The following is a 19,019-nucleotide window of genomic DNA, read 5'->3' as shown; positions in this document are numbered from 1 at the left end:
ACCCCAAGCCTCTGGGAACCACCATTCTACTCTGTTGCTATGAATTTGACATTTTTAGAATCTACTTAAGAGGGAAATCATACAGGATTTGCCTTTCTCTGGCTTATTTCACTTGGCATAACTCCCTGAAGTTCTGTTCATGTTGTTACAAATGGCAGGCTCTCCTTTTTGTCACTGCTGAATAGTAGTCCGTCGTGTGTCTACACCACGACTTCTTTATCCATTCGCCCCTCAGTGGACACTAGGTTGTTTCTGCATCTTGGCTACTGTGATTAATGCAATGAACATGGGGGGTGCAGATAACTTCGTGAGAAAGTGAATTCATCTTTTTTCGGATGCGTACCCAGAAGTGGGATTGCTGGGTCAAATGGTAGGTAGTTCTATGTTTATTTTTTGAAGGAATTCCATACCGTTTCTATAGTGGTGGCACCAATTTATATTTCTACCAAGTGCAAGATGCTTCAAGCTTCACAGCCTCCAGACTAGTAGGTATTCATGTCCTTTCTGAATTGAATAGGAAATATGGGCTGAGCAAATGCTAGCTCAGTAAAAGCATCTCAGAAAACACCTTGGAGGCCATAACAATGGGTGAGATATTACACCCTGCACAGGCCGGGAAGGATTCATTCATTGATTCTTTCATCCAGTCAACTCGTTAGCAGGGCATAAGGGCATAATGTCTAGTTTGGCTCACTGTGCTATGGAAGTTGCAAACAAAGTGGAAGATCTGGAAATGAGGAGAAGGACTTAACAAAAGGATGGGAAATTAGTATTTATAAGGAAAGGCAAATGGAATTATACGCGTCTCTTCTAGAGAAAGTAAAACCAGGAGGTGTCCCGTTACTGTTTTCAAGTTCACTTAAAATTGAACACGTTCTGTTGCTGGAAAACAGAACACATAACCGAGTGTGTTTCCTCTTGTGTCTGAGCTGCCAGAAAAACTTGTAGCAAGATTCCTCGACAAGTGGTGCAAACTGCTCACGTAGGTACAGAAAGGTCTTCACCGTTTTTAATTCTTTCTCTTTAAGGTTTTAGTGTTTATTCACTCATTTTGAGAAGGAGAGAGAGAGAGACAGCTTGAGCAGGGGAGGAGCAGAAAGAGAGGGAGGGAGAGAGAGAATCTCAGGCAGGCTCCACACTGACGGCATAGAGTCCAAGCCAAGGTTTGAACCCACAAACCGCGAGATCACGACCCGAGCTGAAATCGAGAGCTGGATGCTCAACGACGGAGCCACCCGCGTGCCCCTTCACTATTGTGAATTCTTACAAATGGCCTCTCTTCGAGGCTTAAATGTTCAATCCATGAGCGACTGAAAGTCTCATCAAAGGTAGATGTGGTGGGGCTGTCAGCATGGAGCCTGGTTGGGATTCTCTCTCTCTCCTCTCTCTCTGCCCCTCCCCCCGCCCCCCCCACTCTGTCTCAAAATAAACAAACATTAAAAAGAAAGTAGATGTGGTAAAAAAAAATAAAAACAACTATGCACAAACATTGCTTTCAAATGTATAAGCAGGATTTTATGAGAAGGCTGCTAAGATTTTTCGATCTAGCTTAAAAGGCCAAATAAGAAGAAATGGCTTTATAAAAAGAATGGAAATAATTTACTTGAAAGGAAGAGAAAAATGTCCTTCGCTCATGATCAAACACGGAAACGAGGTGGTGAAGATGTCAGTGGCATTCTTATCTCTGAGAACAGCAAATGTGAGAGATTTTAGAAACCATAAAGTGATCTGTAAGGTTCCCCTCTTTTTTATTATTCAAGAAGAGAAACAGAAATATACATTCTGGACAACTGAAATGTGCATCTATTTTTTTTTTTTTAAGGCAAGGTTGGAAGACCTTCCAAGGAAGGGCTCATCAGTTACCTGAACTACACCGAAGCAGATTTCTCACTTATTTTGAAAACCACCTATGAATCTCTGTTATTCTCAAAATCAATACATAGGAAAAAAAAAATTTTTGCCATTGTTGCAATGATTTTAATCTGCCAAACATACATCTTAGAATTCTCATAAGCAGTTACTTTTTCTGTTTGATGGTTAATTAAAAAAAAAATTGTGGTAAAATACACATACCATAACATTTGCCATCCTATTTTTAAATATACAGTTCAGTAGTGTTAAGTACATTCACATGGTTGTGCAACCAATCCCTAGAACTATTTTTATCTTGCAAACCTGAAACTCCATACACGTTAAACACCAACTCCCCATTTCTCTGTCCCACGGCCTCCCTGGCGGCCACCATTCTACTTTCTGTCTCTGTGAGTTTGACTATTCTGGAAACCTCAGGTACGAGAAATCATACAGTATTTGTCTTTTGGTGACTGCGTTATTTCACGGAGCGTAATATCCTCCAGGTGCAGAAGCAATATTTTAACTCTTATTTACTTCTGTTTTAACAAGATCACAGGCCTCTAGGCTGTGGGGTTCCCTGAGGCGTGGATCCATTGAGAATGATGATAGGATATACCACGCCGTGATCTGGCTCGTGATTTTGTTGTTGCCACGGGACAGTTAGGAAATGCACACGTGTCCGATGTCCAGCTCAGGGACTGCTCTGGTTTACATAGCCTTTCCTCCAAGACAAGGGTTACCTACAAAGCATGGCTGCCCCTTCCCTGAATGGATCCCTAAGCTTGAAAGGCTATGTTTGGGTCTACTATAGGAAATATCAGAGTATAGAGATCACTAATAAAATCGATCTATTAATTAATTAGGTCATCCGTAGATGACAGCTTTACTGAGCATGGTAGGTATCTACCACAGGCAAAGCCATTACATCAGGTACCAAAAAGAATAAGGCATGATCCTTGCACTGAGAAACTGGAAATCTCATTGAGAGAGAGGTAAACACAATAAAAAAAAAACATAAGGTATATGTTGTAGAGTGAATATTTGCTTCCCCCCCCAAAATTCACACATTAGATCCTAACCTTACAGTGATGGCACGTGGAGGTGGGCCTCTGGAGGTGATTAAGTCATAAAGGTGGAGCCCTCACGAATGAGATGAGTGACCTTGTAAAAGAGACCCCTGAGAGCTCCCCTGCCCACGCTGTAGCCACTTGGGGACACAGCAGAAAGACGGCTGTGTATGAGCCAGGAAGAGGGTCCTCACCAGATACCAAATCTGTCTGCACTTTGATCTTGGACTCCCAGCCTCCAGGACTGTGAGGAGTAACTTTCTGTTGTTTATAAGCTGCCCAGGTGCTTGTGTTCTGTTACAGCAGCCTAAATGGACACAGACAGTTTATAGTAGTGGCAGAAGAGATTGTCTCAGGGTTCTACAGCTAATTGACAGGGTGACGACTAAAAATGAATCGCTCTGTGCTCTGGGGAAGGAGGACGTCCTGCAGGCAGGCAGAGCTGAGACCGGGGCTGCCACGAAGCCCCTGACACACTGTAGGTGTTCAATGATTACTGAAGGCAGGAAGGAAGTTTAGGATCTGAAAAGGCAAAGAGAATGATGTAAGAGGTTTGTGGCCTGGGGACCGGCGTGAGCAAATGCTCTGTGTGGGAAAGCTCATGAATTATCTGAGAAACACTAAGCAGACGGGTTTTGTCAGCAGGAAGGGGACAGCCATGGAGGTGCCTGAGACCAAGGCCGGATAGGAGGATGTGGGCCTTGTGGGGGAGGGCTTGGGGCAAGCCAAATCTGTTCTTGAATTTAATTATCTAAGTAATTAGGAGCTAGGAAGATCGGCGAACAGGAATAACATGATTAATGTGGCATTTTAGCAGAATTAATCTGTCAGGTGTTTGTGATGGATTAGTGCAGGGAAAAGGGTGGAAGACAGAGACGTTAAGAACCTTTGCCGTGGTCTAGTTGTGGCCATGTCTGCGTTTCTTCTCAGTCAACGTCAAAAGAATGAGATGGCCTTGAAGAGATAACTGTGACTCTCCTGGGACTGCACCATCGCTATACTTTGGGTTAGGCTTACAGGAAGGAAATGATTAAACTTTATTTCTTTCCAAATCCAAAAGGACATCCTATTTTGCACCTTCTATCTCCACCTTCATTCAATGGGTGTAATTATTATAACTAGGGAGACATACAAAGGGGTTATTAAATAGTGGCTCTGTGTAAGTGCGTGCTAACTGTGAAATACACACCAAGAGGGCGGCCATGGATGGCCTGTCGTGGTGGAGGGGAGGCGGAGGGCGAGAGGAGCTCCCATATCCGTATAGATTTGTATTTATCCCTTTTAATGACACTTATGTTCGGCAATACGTTCAGGGAAAACCAGCTCAAAGGGTGCCGTGAGGGAGGTGCATTGATTTTCATCCCATTTGCCATCATTATTGAATAAAATGTCCCTATAAAAGTATGTGCCTTTTTAAAAAAAATACAACTATACATAAGAAACCCATTTTCAGAAATCATTTGTTGCCTTTCCCGCAAATGATCCAAATCAAAGACTAATTAGTAAAGCCCTCATTAGAAATTTTATATACACACACACACACACACACACACACACACACACACGCTAGTTTTTCTTCTTTTTCAGCAGGTTTCTATAATTGAAGAAATCACCCTTCTTTCTTAGCTGAATAGTCTGGGAGTCAGACGTTCTTGACCTCTGGGGTCAAGAAGGTCTGTTCTTCTGTACCCCACATAGCCCCCAACTCATCCTATCTCCAAGGATGCTGAGGGCTACTATGGGTTAGCCAGACTCCAGAGTGTGGACTGAGCTACAGTCTCAGCAGGTGGTGCCTTCAAAGGTATAGCATGCTTGGGTATGGCGTCTTTGGGACATGTTGTCTTGTCCCCGTGGCTTCTCTGAAAGTTAACCCCTGCCCATTGCCTACTGTGTGTCCTAACAAATATTCAGCTCCCCTCAGCCTTGGGGAGATTTGTTCCCCTTTCTCCCTCTTTCTTTGCTTCGGCTCTTCTCTCTGTGCGTGAGCTCTGGGCTGCCACAAGCCGGGTCCCGCTCTCCGAGATGGAGGTCAGATTTTGAGAGCATTTTCCGGACTGGCTTCCGTCCGACACCACTCACAGCAGCCTGGCTTGAGTACAAGAGTCCTCTGAGGCAGGTGACTCAGCTTACTAGAGCTCTGCAGTGGGACAGGAGAGCACAGCTCCACTGGCAGTGACATATTCCTTCTTTGTCCTTGGCTCTCTGTGCATATCTTTTCCTAGAGATGCTCATTTGGAGGTGTGGTTGGGTAAATCTGAGTTCCCCGGCCAAGTACTATCTTGACCTTGCCCCAGTTGCTTATAACTTTCCACATATGGCATTATCCTAGATACTCCTTAACCTCACTTTTCAGAGCTCACTTCTCTGGAAACACACACACCTCAAACACAGCCGGGGACTAGTGATAAGAACCAACAGAAGTAGCCTAAATCCGTGCTCCAAAGACTGTGTCTACAGGGGGACTCCTCAAGCCCTCGCTTGGAACTGGTTTATTCTTATTTTTAGATGCAATTCTAAACAGCCCATTTTTGTTTCCTTAGTCCTTATCTATTTATAACCTGTTATTTAGGGAAACAGACCCACAAAAAGCAGAAGGAACGACCACGGACGACGAGGGAGCGGCCAGAGGAATGTTTCCAAGCGGGAACAACGGTCATAGAACTATCAGCTGGAAGAAAGGATAACCACATACTTCTTTGCGTCGACTAAAATTTTTGAGAAATATAAGAGGTAAGAAAGCGGGGAGGGAAATCTGAGTATACAGAGTCAAGCCCCCTTCAGAGAGTCTCTGAATGCCACAGATCCACTGGCCGCCGTCTGGGCTTACCAGCGCCCCCTGGAAGCTGCCGTGATTAGCACAGGACCCGTGATGTCATCTGCACACTGATGCCTTAGGAAGACCTCTGAGAGCACTGGTCAGAAGGCACGAAGGAACTACGGAAGGAGAATGAGTAGGTGCAGAGTGAGATGATAAATAATCACCTACCTACCTGCCTGTGACAGTCTTGACGTGTACTTGACTCATGCACTCACCCACCCGGCAAACATCTTAGACCACCTTGTATGTCCCAGGAGTCGTGCTGGGTTCTGGGGCTACAGTAGGAGAACCTGTCTCCGGGAGGCTTATAGTCTAGAGCAGCTCCGTCGGGAAATCCAGGGTGCAGTTTTCACTTAAAGCCCCTTAGTTCAGATGAAGCACTTTGCAATGTACCTCAGCCACGCGTGCCAGTGGCCGCTGTGCCGAACGGCACACGCAGGCCTGGGCGTAGCTGGCTGCGCCTTGATCGCTGAATATGCAAAGGTCCCAACCCGTTTTTGATTGGTCTGTTTGTAGCTTACCTCGCAGCCCTCGTAAAGTCACAAACTACGTAGGAAAAATCACAAATAATTACTATTTTACCTAGTTAGATGTACTGTCATGAACCTTCCAGTCCTCCTACCACAGACTAAGGTGTTGCTTCTATGACTGTTCTCTCCTCTACCACACCCACAGAAATCAATATAAAATTCCCCCGAACCCCAGCCCACTGTCTATCGGCATCTCTGGCTATACCATAGTCTCTTAAAAAAAACCAGGAAATACCTTGCCCACAACAGACACTCAATAAATATCTTCGAATGAAAGACTGAAGAAATTATTTTGTGAATGTTATCCGCACTTATCGATTTCAAAGCACCAGGAAAACGGCACCAGTATTCAGAATCACTTTAGATCTCGGAGACTTGGCTGTTTGTCTCCCCAGGCGAGCACCGCTTTCGTGCATGTAAATGCAGGGGTTGGTTATGAAAATTTCATGCCCTGCCTCATCGCTCTGTCCTATTAGGAAGCAGAGCCGACACAGGAAAGCAGGGACATGTTTCACGCCAGAAACGTGTGTGGCATCCATTAGGAAGACCCAAACACTGCCGCGGCAGCTTGCTTTTCGCCTCAGGTTCAAGGTAAGGATGCACATCGTGGGTGGTTTTTGCATGTCCGTTTCTCTGTGAAGATCAAATTGGACCCACTGGAACCGGCGGGCTGAACACACTTCATCAGGAGTTACACCCCCTGTGTGTTCCATCTCCGCTGAAAGCGCATGTTGAGAATTACCCCGATAACGGGATCCACACCGCTGTGATGCTGTGAGAAGCCCCAGTGGCAGATGGGTAAAAGGGAGCCTCAGATGGCGGGATCCTGAGACAGAAGGAAGCCTGGGGGTCCTCGAACCCAGCTTCCTCACCGTGCAAAAGCCCCATTTACTGCAGCCTTGTAAACAAGCAGTAAACAAAGGCCATCTCCTAAAAGCATTTGTCCAGCTCGCCCTTCCCCCGTAAATATGAGGGTGAACTCAGACCAGCGTCTGGCACGATGTATAGCCACCTGCCGTAAATTATTCCTGGTCTTTAGAAGGTAGGTAGTGGCTATTGGCCAAGCCGACCTAAGCCACCTCAGGAACGTGGATGCAATTGCTCTCACATTAGATCCGACTTCATGCCAAAGTTTCCTCGGGCTCCCTTCCTCATTCTGGTTTTGGTTAAAAGCATGGCCCTGGGGCCATCAGGAGAGTGAGACCGGCAGACCCCCTACAGCCAAGAGCACAGATGATGGGGGGGCCGTCTGCTGGGCCGTCGAAGTCCCTTGCTGCACGTGCGCTGAGGCCTCACCCCGTGTAGGCTGTTCCCCGCCAGTGACCGAGTGCAGGGCAGACACTAACAGGGACCCGTTGCTGGGTGACGCTGTACTGTCTTACGGCCAGTCTGGGCGCCAGTGCTCACCGTGGCTTAGGCACTGCATGTCTGCAAAACATTCAGGATGCTTCCACCCAAACTGACGGCAGACATTTTCGTCTCACAGTTTTGGGGGCTGAAAGCCTGAGATCAGGATGCCAGCGTGGCCGGGTGAGGAGCCTCTTCTGGGTCACGGACTTCTCCTTGTAGTCCACATGGTGGACGGGGCTGGGGGTCACTCAGGAGCCTCATTTATAAGGTACTAATCCCACACATGAGGGCTCTCTACCCTCTTGACTCAATTACCTCCCAAAGGCTCCACCTTCTACTATCCTTACACAGGGAGAATTTTAGCATATGAATTTTGAACAGGGGGAGGGGGGACACAAACATTCAGACCACCGCGTGCCCTCCACTTCACTCAAGGTCAGACTTACTTTGCCTTTGGAGAAGGGCTCTCTCAGTCTCTCGCAGTTTCTCCCTATCTGCTTTCACGCGGGTAATTCTCCTAATAAAATCCTTGCTGGGGCGCCTGGGTGGCTCAGTCGGTTAAGCGGCCGACTTCGGCTCAGGTCATGATCTCGCGGTCCGTGAGTTCGAGCCCCGCGTCGGGCTCTGTGCTGACAGCTCAGAGCCTGGAGCCTGCTTCGGATTCTGTGTCTCCCTCTCTCTGACCCTTCCCCGTTCATGCTCTGTCTCTCTCTGTCTCAAAAATAAATAAACGTTAAAAAAAAAAAATCCTTGCTATGTAACCCGGTCTTGGCATCTGCTTCTTACAAGGCCTAGAACTCACGTGGGCTCCTTTCCGGCGCCCCAAGAGAAGTCGTGAGTCCATTATAAGGCAGGGCCTGAACAGGGCCTTGCACACAGAAGGCCCGCAAGCCATATTGGCTGAATGAATGAATGAAAGACGCTTACACTCAAAGGAGGTAGCCCTAGCTATGAAGATGAATCTTTTTATGACATTGTCCCAGTGACAGTCTGCTGGCTTCCTTATCGTGGGGGCCACTGCCCCCACACCTGAGGAAGCAGAAGTCCCATTTTCTGAAGGTGATGGGAACTTCTTCTCGTGCCATGGGGGCTGCAGTGACTCTGGGTGTCTGAGACTCTAACTTAGAATTTAAGCAGCCTACTTGGTTGAGCTCTACGTTCTCAGGGCATCAGGCAATGAGCACCTCCCTTCTACCCAGTGGGGCCAGAGAAAGGAGATCCCGTCAAGAAGCCAGCATTGCCAAGTAAAGGCTGAAGTTAACGGAAAGCAAGACAGGCTGGTCATCCTGGAGAAGGGGAGGATGGAAGGAAACACAGGAGAGTTTGAGGAGGTAGCGGCTATCTGAGAATCGTGTCAACACCTATGGATGCTGTGGAGACCTTGACTCATCCCCAACATCCTTGTGACTCACGGGAGCACATGAGGGTAACTCGGAAGTCTAGGACAGCTGCGATGCGTTTCCTTGGCTGCGGATGTGTGATCTGTCTAAAATCTGGGGTGAGGACAGATGCCCCAAATACTCAAGAAGTTAATGGTGAGTGCAGTTCCTTGTGAGATGACAGCATAAGGAGAGCTAGCGAATTCTCTAAGCACTTAAACTTTGAGCACCTGCTACACCACAATCTCTGGATCTAGGACCCAGGAACATGAATTTTAACACACATCCAAGAAATTATTGGCCCTCGATATAGTCTATGTGATGCTATAGGTGGTGATCTTGAGAGAGAGAAGGCCCTTTTTGGGGCAGCAAACCAAAAAAGTAGAGAGACTGCAAAGAGAAAAGTAACCAAAAGAATTTGCACCGTGAGTCAAATAGAATCAAAACTCCTAGGTCCTTCTTCCTCGGAACGCCCAGAGCGTTGGAGGCCACCAGCGCCTGTTAGCAGGGAGGCAGGAGGAAGGACTGCAGATGTTTACAAGCTAAGACTTTGGGGAGGCGGCTGGAGGGTTGGACAATGGGCCCATTGTCAGAATCTGACAACGTTAACTGCCTGTTGTGGATAATGTTATAAGCCACCCCGGTGTTGATATATTTAAGCCTCATTTCACCCCACAGAAGCATGAAAGAGAAAAAGCCCAACAACTAACCTCCTTCCTGTTTGGGGCATGCCCACCGGATGAGTCTTGGTGGGCGAGAGGTAATTTCCCACTACAAAAGCTGAAAATCCATGGCACTCACTGGCCTTCCCAGCCTCCTGTTGTTGGGTGTGGACCCCAGACCTGGGCATGTGCAGAGACCTCCGACCTGGAGTCAGGCGCTGGGGTCAAGGAGTCCTGGGCACCAAGAGGCATCCCTAGCGGCACCACAGTGGCAGAGCGTGTGGCCCTGGGGAAACCTAGGGAGGATGTGTGGTACCCAGGGTTAGCATCTCTGGGGTGCAAGCTGCAGGATCCGGGCTTGGTGCGAAGGCAGCAGTCCCCTCAAGGGACTCGTCTGGTGGTGGGATTTGGGGCTTCTTTCCCGTAACCCTGAAACCCAGCGATCCTCTGGCTGGGTTCTCTGGAAATTCTCCAACCTCCTGAGTGACCTCGCTTTTACCAAACTTCCTTCTTGCGGATGTGTTTCTGTAGCAAGGAACTAAGTACCCCAGGCGACTGAGTGGTCTTTCGTTGCAGGAGGTCTTGGTTTCCAGTTGGGCGTGCTGCTCAGGGAGGTGGCCGTGAGAGGGCTCAGGGACACAGGTGCTGACTGCCAGCAGCCAGGGCAAGGCCATGAGGGCTGTGACAGACGTGACAGAGGAGGGCTCATTCTCACCCCCGCTGACGCCAGGGTTACAGGCTTCTCTGCAGGACCATCTTTCAGAGAGGAAGGGAAGATCTTTTGCAACAAGACTTGATCCTGCAATGGTAGCACCTGCACTCTGCGGGGGACAGTTGTCAGCGAGGGCAGGGCTCCGGGTCCCTTGGGTGGGACTGCACCCCGGGGGAACTTCCTCACTGGTGCATTTGCTGTGAAGCAGTTTTCAGGACCCACAGGGGGAGGAGGTGGGGTGGAGCACGCTTCCCTGACACGCAGATTTTGCATTCCCTTGCCCAAAATGCTCATCAGGAAGAGGCTGGGCCAGTGACAGTGATGCTTGTTGTGATATATCGGCAGCGCTTCTGAAGCAGATCAGGGAGCGGTGGTGAGGTTACCCCAACGCTAGGTTTCAAATCAACCTGTCTCTTTTACATTCGGCACGTCCTGTGATTAATGGGGGTTCGTCGCCCAACAAATGAGGGGAGGCGACATCGCGTGGGCCGCTCTCTGTTCTGATTAAGTTATTAATCACGCCTTAATTATGAAGGACAGAACTTTGTCCCCTGTCCCACGGCCCTTCTAAGGGACATATTTTGGGCTGACAGTTTGGTGGAGGGTATAGCTTCCGGCTTTTCAGAAAGCCCAGCACTACCCAAGGTTCGGAGGAAGCGTGAAATCTGCATATCCCTCTTTAGGTAATGAGGTCCCCGGGGCAAGGCAGGTGACAGCTGTTCCAGGAATATAAAATGCGGGGTAATTTAAAGCAGCTTGCACCTCCATTCTTGCAGGGTTACGACGGGCATCTCAGTGAGGAACTCACGGGAAGGTGTGTATTCTCTTCTAGGCGCCTGGGCACAAGGGTACCATGCACGTGTGTGGACAGAACTATCTGCATCCTTTCTTTCCAAGCACGGGCCAGACCATGGGTCCACTTTCCCCCCATGTCCCAGGAGACAGGCCACTGAGCCACTCTGAATTGTATTCCTGCCTGTCCCTTATCATGCTCTGATCCCAGCCCTCAGCCGGATGATATCTTCGCCTCCCGAACGAACACCCCCTGCCACCTCACGCAAGGGCTTGCTCTGCAGTCTCGAGGTTTCCAACTGCAGTCTGCCTGGTTTATTCCTCCCGTCTGTCTAAGCTCAGGTCAGGGTTACTTCCTCCAGGAAGCCTTCCCTGATGTCCACACCTGATGCTCATTCCCTCTCCTACGTTCTCAGAGCCCTGCTGCGTATTAATAACCCACAGTCTCCAGTCACTGCCCTGCTCATCCTCCCCTCTGGACACGGGGCTCCTTTGTGAAGAGGAACAATTTTACTCCCCCTTTTGCTCCAAGTTCCTCCACATATCAGGCATTAACAAATGCTTGTTGAGTGAAGAAAAGAATGAATGGGTGAATACATGACTCTAATTCGTTATTCAGTATTATGTTGAGTGGATAAACGAACGGCTGTGAGCTAAAAGGTTCCAGGGAGCGGTGGTGGAGACACCGAACGGTTTTCCTGAGCCCACAGCGAGGCCACGTTTTCCACCTTCCCTCGCAGGTAGAGGTGGCCGCGGAGGGTGAGGGGGAAGTAACAGACATCACTTCTGGTTCGCCGGGGGCGCAGAGCCCTCCCCACTCACCTGATTTTACACGAACCAGAAGTAAGTGCCCAGAACGTCATGTCACGGAAACTTAGTTTATCTGTTACAGCAGCTACCGCTACCTTAGTGGATCCACACCTCTTCTCCAAGGACTGTGTCTCCTGGCTGATGCCCCTTCATCTGACACTGGGGAAGGTCACTTTCCTCCCTCCCCCTGTCTTGGAAGCCGTGGGACTGGGGAGCGGTTTCGGTGATGCGATCTCACTCCGCTAGAGCTTAGGTCAGGGCTTCTCAGCCTCTAACGCGCACACACATCATGTGGAGATCTGAGGAAAGCACGGATTCGGACTCGGGAGGTCTGGGAGAGTCCGCAGCTCTGACAAGCCCGCAAGGGGTCTGCTCACAGACCACACTCTGAAGAGCAAGAATTTGGTTCAGCTACCGTCTCACGCTCCCCAGAGAGAATACCACGTGCAGGTGTGACAGGGCAAGGCTAGCCCACTCGGTGCCTTCGTTCCGGGTATTCTGGGGGGACGACGGGACTCGATGCTCGTAATGGTATCTACCTTATAAGGTGGTCATAAGCACTACGTTAATGCGTGCAAAGTGTGCTCCTGGCACAGGATGGGTCTCTGTCAGGGGTAGCTGCCGCTGTTACATGATTAGCACGTGCGCGTGTGGACTTCAGAGGGAGAGAGACCGGGTTCCGATCCTCGCTCATCTACCTACCAGCTCTGTTCCTGGGCAGATTACTTGACCTGGTCTCTAACCTTCGTGGTCTCCATTTGCCGAATGGAAATAACCATTCCTGCTTCATAGGGATGCCGCGGCATTCAATGAGAAAATGCAGAAAAGCATTGCACGATTCAACGGTAGCTAATGCTAAAATCGAGTAAAAGCACACTTGACCTGGGGCAGATTTCAGCATTGCTCTTGCCCTGTCCCCCACAGCAGGCAGGGACCTGGGGCTGCAGCGTCTCTGGTCTGTGGAGCAGCGGTGGGTCCGTGGCACCCTGTTCGTGGGCGCCGCCACGAGCGTAGGCTTGCCCCGGACCCCCAGCTCTGCTCCAGAAGAGGCCACCAGGCTGTTGGGAGCTGAAGTTTAAGTATCTGTTGTTGTTCCTACACCTCGTGTGGCATGTTTTCTCCTCCTCATGCTCCGCGCTCACTGACGTTTGCTTGTGTTAGGTGGCCCTGTTGACTTTCAGACTGGCCATTTGATTTGCAACTTGCCATACAACCCATTTACTCTGCCAGTGTGCCTTAGGAGGGCATGGAGGTTCTATCAAATGCCACGGGGGGAGGGCGGGGTATCGGGCAAATATTTGACCCAAAGACCACCAACCCACACCGGTATCCCCCAGCGACCCGGACAAAGCCAGTCTCTGGAGTTTCATGGTAAAACTGTGTCCTGAACAGATGTTACAAATGCCCTCACCCAAGAGACTCCGAGGCCTCTCTACTCAAGCAGAGCAGTGTGGTCTAGTCAGATCAGACTCCGGAGAGACAGAATCTAAGTTCCAACTTCTCTGAGAACTCCTTTTGTGACTTTAGATATGGTAATTATTACAATGTATAGGTGCTGAACACCTGCTCTGTGCCAGGTACCGTGACGGTCGCTTCATCTATGGTCCCACCACAGCCCAGCAAGGTGGGCGGTAACATCCCCATTTCGCAGAGGAGAACACGGAGTCTCAGGTGGAGTGAAACGTCCTAAGAGGCAGTAAGCAACCTAGGCAGGATTGAACCCAGGGGTACCTGATCACCAACAGGACTCTACCCAATACCAGCATGTTCCTGTCCTGGCTCCCTTTTTCCCCACCCGTGAAACGGCAGGTGTGGAGAGGGTATAATTCTCTGTCGCCTCTGGGTGAGTCCTTCCCTGGTGGTCACAGTAGGACCTGTGAGACTCTGAATACAATTAGAGACCATATTAGAAGGAGAGAGAGGAAAAGAAACGCGGCTTGTTTTGTAACATCAGATTTTCAGAGCAGGGGAGCATGAAGCCCGAGGTGGGGCTGTTTCCAGCTTTCCTTTTACAAATGAGGTTGAAGAAAGTAAAGTTAATGAAGCAACGCAGCTCCGACCAGGGCTGCAGCAGGAAGTAATCAAGCCCGGGACCGCGGGACGGTTGCCATGACATTCCAACGCGGGCACCGTGATCACCATCTATGAATATTCCCTCCCTTGATTGATGGCCGGTTGCCTCGCTTTTCTTGTAAGCACATGTGATAACAATATTAAACAATTACAAGTAATGTCGCCCAGCTGCTTCTTCACTGCCTCTGGAATATTATTTTAGATCTGCCCAAATAATTGGAAACCTATTAACCAGGATGGCGGGAGCAGATGCCCCTACCTTTCAAAGACAAAAGGGTAACAAGTCCCCTCCTTCCAGGACACTCAGAGATGCCATCACCCTGCCCAACAGCCCGAGGCTTGCAAAGATTCAAATGCATTTTGAAGAAGCTTGCTGGATGAACTCTTTAAACAGGCAGCCACCAGAGGCATGATCAGGAGCAAGGGTTACTGGTGAGGCGGGCTTTCTTGGCTCCGAGGGTAGAAGGCAACTTTCCTACCAAAGTGAGACTATCTGATCTTCACAAATGCTGCAGGCCAGTTAAATCCACCGAATTATTTATCCACCACTTATTAGGGACACAACAATCATTTGCCACGGGGAATGCAATCTCACACACGCACAACCAGGCACACTTTCATGCGTTGCGTGAAAGTCTGGTCTGAATGGCTCTCAGTTTGCCCAACGTTTTCCATCACGATGACTGGGGCCGCCAGCCAGAGGTCCGAGCTGGGAAATGAGAATTCTTCCCTAAGACTGTCTTCTTCCTCATCTGATGTCCCTAAACATCACTGAATCCTGTTCACTTTTATCCACTAAATATCTCCCCCTTTTTTCCAAACCTGCTAGCACGACATTGGCTACAAGACGGTCACCAGCTGCTGGGGCAACCAGTAGCCTTGTTCACCTACGAGAATATGTCCTCTCCTTTGGTCTGCTTGGGCAGCTGAGGCCATGGGCCACCCCTGGGCCAACAGCAATTGCCACACGGTGGTGGAATGATCACAATCTCTCTCTCGAACGGGGGGTTGCTGAGATGCCTGAACAAAATGTGGGTTTTACAGGAAGGGGAAAGAGGAGAAAGCTTTCTTCTTTTTTTAAAATGTTTATTTATTTTTGAGAGAGAGAGGGAGACAGCCGGGGAGGGGCAGAAGATCCCAAGTGGGCTCTGCACTGGGAGCACAGAGCCTTATGCGAGGCTCGAACTCACGAACCATGAGATCGTACGTAACCTGAACCAAAATCTGGAGTCAGGCGCTTAGCTGACTGAGCCACCCAGGCACCCCAAGGAGAAAGCTTTCTTGGGGAAGAAACCAAGAGCAATTTGCCTCAGGGAAAAGGCACCATAGGAGAATAACTCGTAATTCGTCATTTGCCATATTATATATTTACTGTAGTTCATGAGTTCCGAAGCACTACACAAAGCTATCATTTGTTCACCTGACAAGTATTTAAGTGGTGGGCACTAGGGACACAAGAGTGAACAAAAATCCACAGAGCTCCTTCCCTCACAGAGCCTGGGGTTGAACCAGGAGGGCTGAAAGGATCCTATAATAAGGGAAAGGGCAGCTGGGCGACCGGGAGGAGACCCATGTGCACACATAGGAGGAGCCTAGGGAAGCAGGGTTGCCTCAGCCGGGAGAGCGTCAGAAAGGCTGCCCTGAATAGGGGGCGCTTGAGCTGAGACTGAGAAGGTAACGAGGCAGGGGGTAAAGCTGACCTGAGAAGGTGGCCCGTGAGTGGAGTGAAGGGAAACCCTAGGGTCTCCAAATTACTGTTGAGCTGCTGCATTTACCAGTGATGGTTCTTGTATAACTTTTGGGCTTCTTGTTTTGTGAGGTTATACGTTTCCTGTTTGTTTAAGCCCACTTGGGTTGGGGTCTGCTGCAGCCAAAAGCAGACACTGAGCTCACCACCCTGTGAAGTAAAGAAGAGACCTCACCACGCTCTGGGGAAGCTAACGACAAGGAAGGTTTTCCAGCACCCGGATAAGAGCCCTAGCATGTGCGTTTGAGGATGGCTTCCACAGCCAGACCACACAGATTCATTTCCTGGCTTTGGGACGGTGTCCTCTCTGTGCCTCAGTTTTCTCATCTGTAAAATAGGATAATAATAGCATCTGCCTCCGTCTCCAAGACCCTTCACAATTGGACCAACTGCCTCCCTTTTCAGCCTTTACTCCGAACCCACTCTCCCGTGCCCTCTGCTGACTCCTACCTGGGTCACCCATGATTCCCTCCACTGGCTCATGTTTTTCTCTTCTCTGCCTTTGCTCAAGGCATTTTCTCTCCCCAGAATAACTGTCGTCCACCTCCTATTGAAATCCAACCCATCCATCCCCAAACTGATTCAAATTCCACCTCCGAAAGACTTCCTCAATTACCCCTAGCCATCTCTGCTCCCTCCGGCCTCCCTACTATGCACTGGGTCAGGTTTCCTGTCATTTCTCGTCTCTCGCTTTCTTGGGGGTTATAGGCATATGTGATTCTTCCCTCTGCTTAAATGTGATGTTATGGAAGGCAAGGGCCATGTGCATCATCGTCGTCTCCCCCCAGATCCCAGGCACTCGAATCTGATGCCAATTGTGGTATGTTTTCCCTGTGAAAATAAAATAAATTTGCTGGTTTGTACCCGGCTCTGCATATCGTAGCTGAGCCAATCCAGCCCCTAAGGTATTCTGCCTCCCAACTCAGTGTCCCAAACATTACTGCAGATGAGTCTTCCAGTTTGTGATGAGAAAAAGGCAGGCAGTGGCTCTGGAGACGGTCAAGGACTACATGCATGTTAATTACTACCATCATCATCATCATCCCTACCTCCGTGGCTGGCACGGTCTCCACCACTCCTGGCCTGACCCCATCTCCAGTGTGACCCAACGCCCTCTCGGCCTCATTTCTCACCTGCCCTGCATTCCTCGTCACTGGACTGTGAGCAGTGGATAAAGACCAGATGTGAAAAGTGACTGGTACGTGAATGGAAGCTACACTGCTCATTTTCTAGCTGAGAAAAGTAAGCTTCGTCCGAAGGTGCACCGCGCCCCCTGCTCCCCACCCCCCGACGACACCAAGTTCCCTCCCCCCTTGGCCTGGCCTCTGCAAACCCGGGCCGTGCCTGATGGGGCTGGACTTTCCACCGATAGCAGCCCCATCCCACTCTCTCTTCTGCCACCACTGCGAATGGTAGTGAAGCATCTTATCATAGTATATCTAGTTAATGACTCAAAGGAAACCAAAGTATAGAGGCATTTTTTTTTTTCTTTGATCATTTGATTTCAATCGGGAGAAAACAAACAAACGAAAACAGTTCCTCCGAGAACCTCTGGGTTGCTCACTGATTAAAAATCACGGCTGGTTCCCAACAATGCCATTATTATTCCTCCATGTGTGTGAACTGTAGAACACACTTTAGAACCAGAAATTTAAAAGCTAGCTTGAGGGCACAGAGAGGGTCAATACCAGAGTGGAATCAGCACTCAGGACAAAAGGCTGACTGTAGACAGCGCCCTGCTAGGAAGGAGGTTCCCAGGCGACCCATCTGCTGGGCAGGAGGCCAGGCCCCTGGAAACAGAGGCATCGGCACACTACCAGCCTGGGAGGGAGGGCCACTTCTAACACGTCTGCGGGTGGAGCCACGTGTGGATCTCCCTGTATGGTCGACCCTGTGTCGTGCTGCCCTACTGCCCTCTTCCTGTTACCTCTTCTGTCAGCCCTCCTGGCAAATATCTGAAATATAAGACAGGAAGTCTCTACCGGTGGGTGATATTAACAGCTTTAATTAACATCAAACAACAGGAAGTCAGTGGTTGATATTTGAAGTTGGCAAACGTCTTTGCAACAATGCTGCCAAATTTTCCATCTTGCGGGCACCTGGTAGCTGGCTTTTCTGTGGCTGAAGCTTTGGAGAGACTTTCCGTCTAGCTCCTTCCATGCTGCAGCTCGCCTTCTCGGTTCTCGTGGCTCCCGGGGATGGTGGGGGGGGGGGTGCTTTGTCCTCACTGCCAACCTCCCTGGGCTGGTCTCCAACCACTGCATTCAGGCTGCTTCGGGGCTCGTGGACCTGCCCTGCTGGCTCTCAAGCCTTAGTCGTCTTCTCCCCCGTGCCCCGGGTGACAGCCACAGATGCACATGATGTTTTGCGGTCGCTAACATTTCTTTCTGCCCCGGGCCCCCCCCCCCCCCCCGATACCTCCCATTTTTGTCTTTGCTATATTCAGAGGCCTTCTTTGCTCCATTAAACCAGAGTCCTCTCTCTGTGACACATGCCACAGTCAATAGTTCCACATTTCCTCGTTGGGGTTTGCCGCAATGTTTGGTCTGTGAACACTTGCAGGTGATACTATCAGATGCACGACTAACACACGACTGTAGTTTCTCATTCGCACTGGAAAAGCGGTGCGACGATCACACGTCTGAATATTGAATATGAGCTGCACAGCTTAGACAGAGGCATTGCTACCTATCCGCACACACACATTTGTTAATATGTGTGTATTTATTTGACATCGGAAATAAGGCTTTCTATACATTTATCTCGAAACCCCTAACTTCCGGCTCCTGCCAGGTCCTGAAGCCTGTGTGGCCTGGGATTAATTCTAAATTTTAAATTCTGATTTCTAAATTCCCCAATGGGCCATTCAACTTGAGACCCAGGCTGGGGCTGCAGCTCCCATCCAGGTGTGATTCACCGTGCCGGAATCTCGCCTCGGTCGGTGCGCCTGGCACCTGATGAAAGGGCAGCACTGGCTCCTTTAGAAAAGGTCACCTGCGCCAGGGAGCCTTAAATTCTTGCATACCAGGTCCACGGCTCTCTTCTAATTGGCCCTGTTACACCATAAGCACCTACCCGCGGCTGTACTATGCAAGTTGCCCACGCACATCCCCAAATTACACTTTTGCTGGAACAAAGGAAAGAGTGAATTGCAGAGTTCACAAATTTCTCCTCTAATTGTGCCACACCCGGAACACCAGAACTGACAAAACCACCAGAGAGACG

The 19,019-nt window shown here is 49.6% G+C and overlaps 1 protein-coding gene and 1 long non-coding RNA gene across 3 annotated transcripts in view; one reads left to right on the top strand and one right to left on the bottom strand.

Annotated features, from left to right (window-relative positions):
* Positions 1–19,019, bottom strand: part of FRMD4A (FERM domain containing 4A) — a 611,772-nt gene that overhangs the window by 402,399 nt on the left and 190,354 nt on the right. The window lies entirely within an intron of this gene.
* Positions 1,488–6,493, top strand: LOC121014795 (uncharacterized). The gene is made up of 2 exons (XR_005783426.1): positions 1,488–3,167; positions 5,491–6,493. It is a non-coding gene; the product is annotated as an uncharacterized LOC121014795 (long non-coding RNA).

This window comes from Herpailurus yagouaroundi, unplaced genomic scaffold (genome assembly GCF_014898765.1).
Source record: "Herpailurus yagouaroundi ecotype Mexico unplaced genomic scaffold, PumYag 203, whole genome shotgun sequence".
Taxonomy (NCBI): domain Eukaryota; kingdom Metazoa; phylum Chordata; class Mammalia; order Carnivora; family Felidae; genus Herpailurus; species Herpailurus yagouaroundi.
This window is presented reverse-complemented; position numbering and strand designations above follow the sequence as displayed.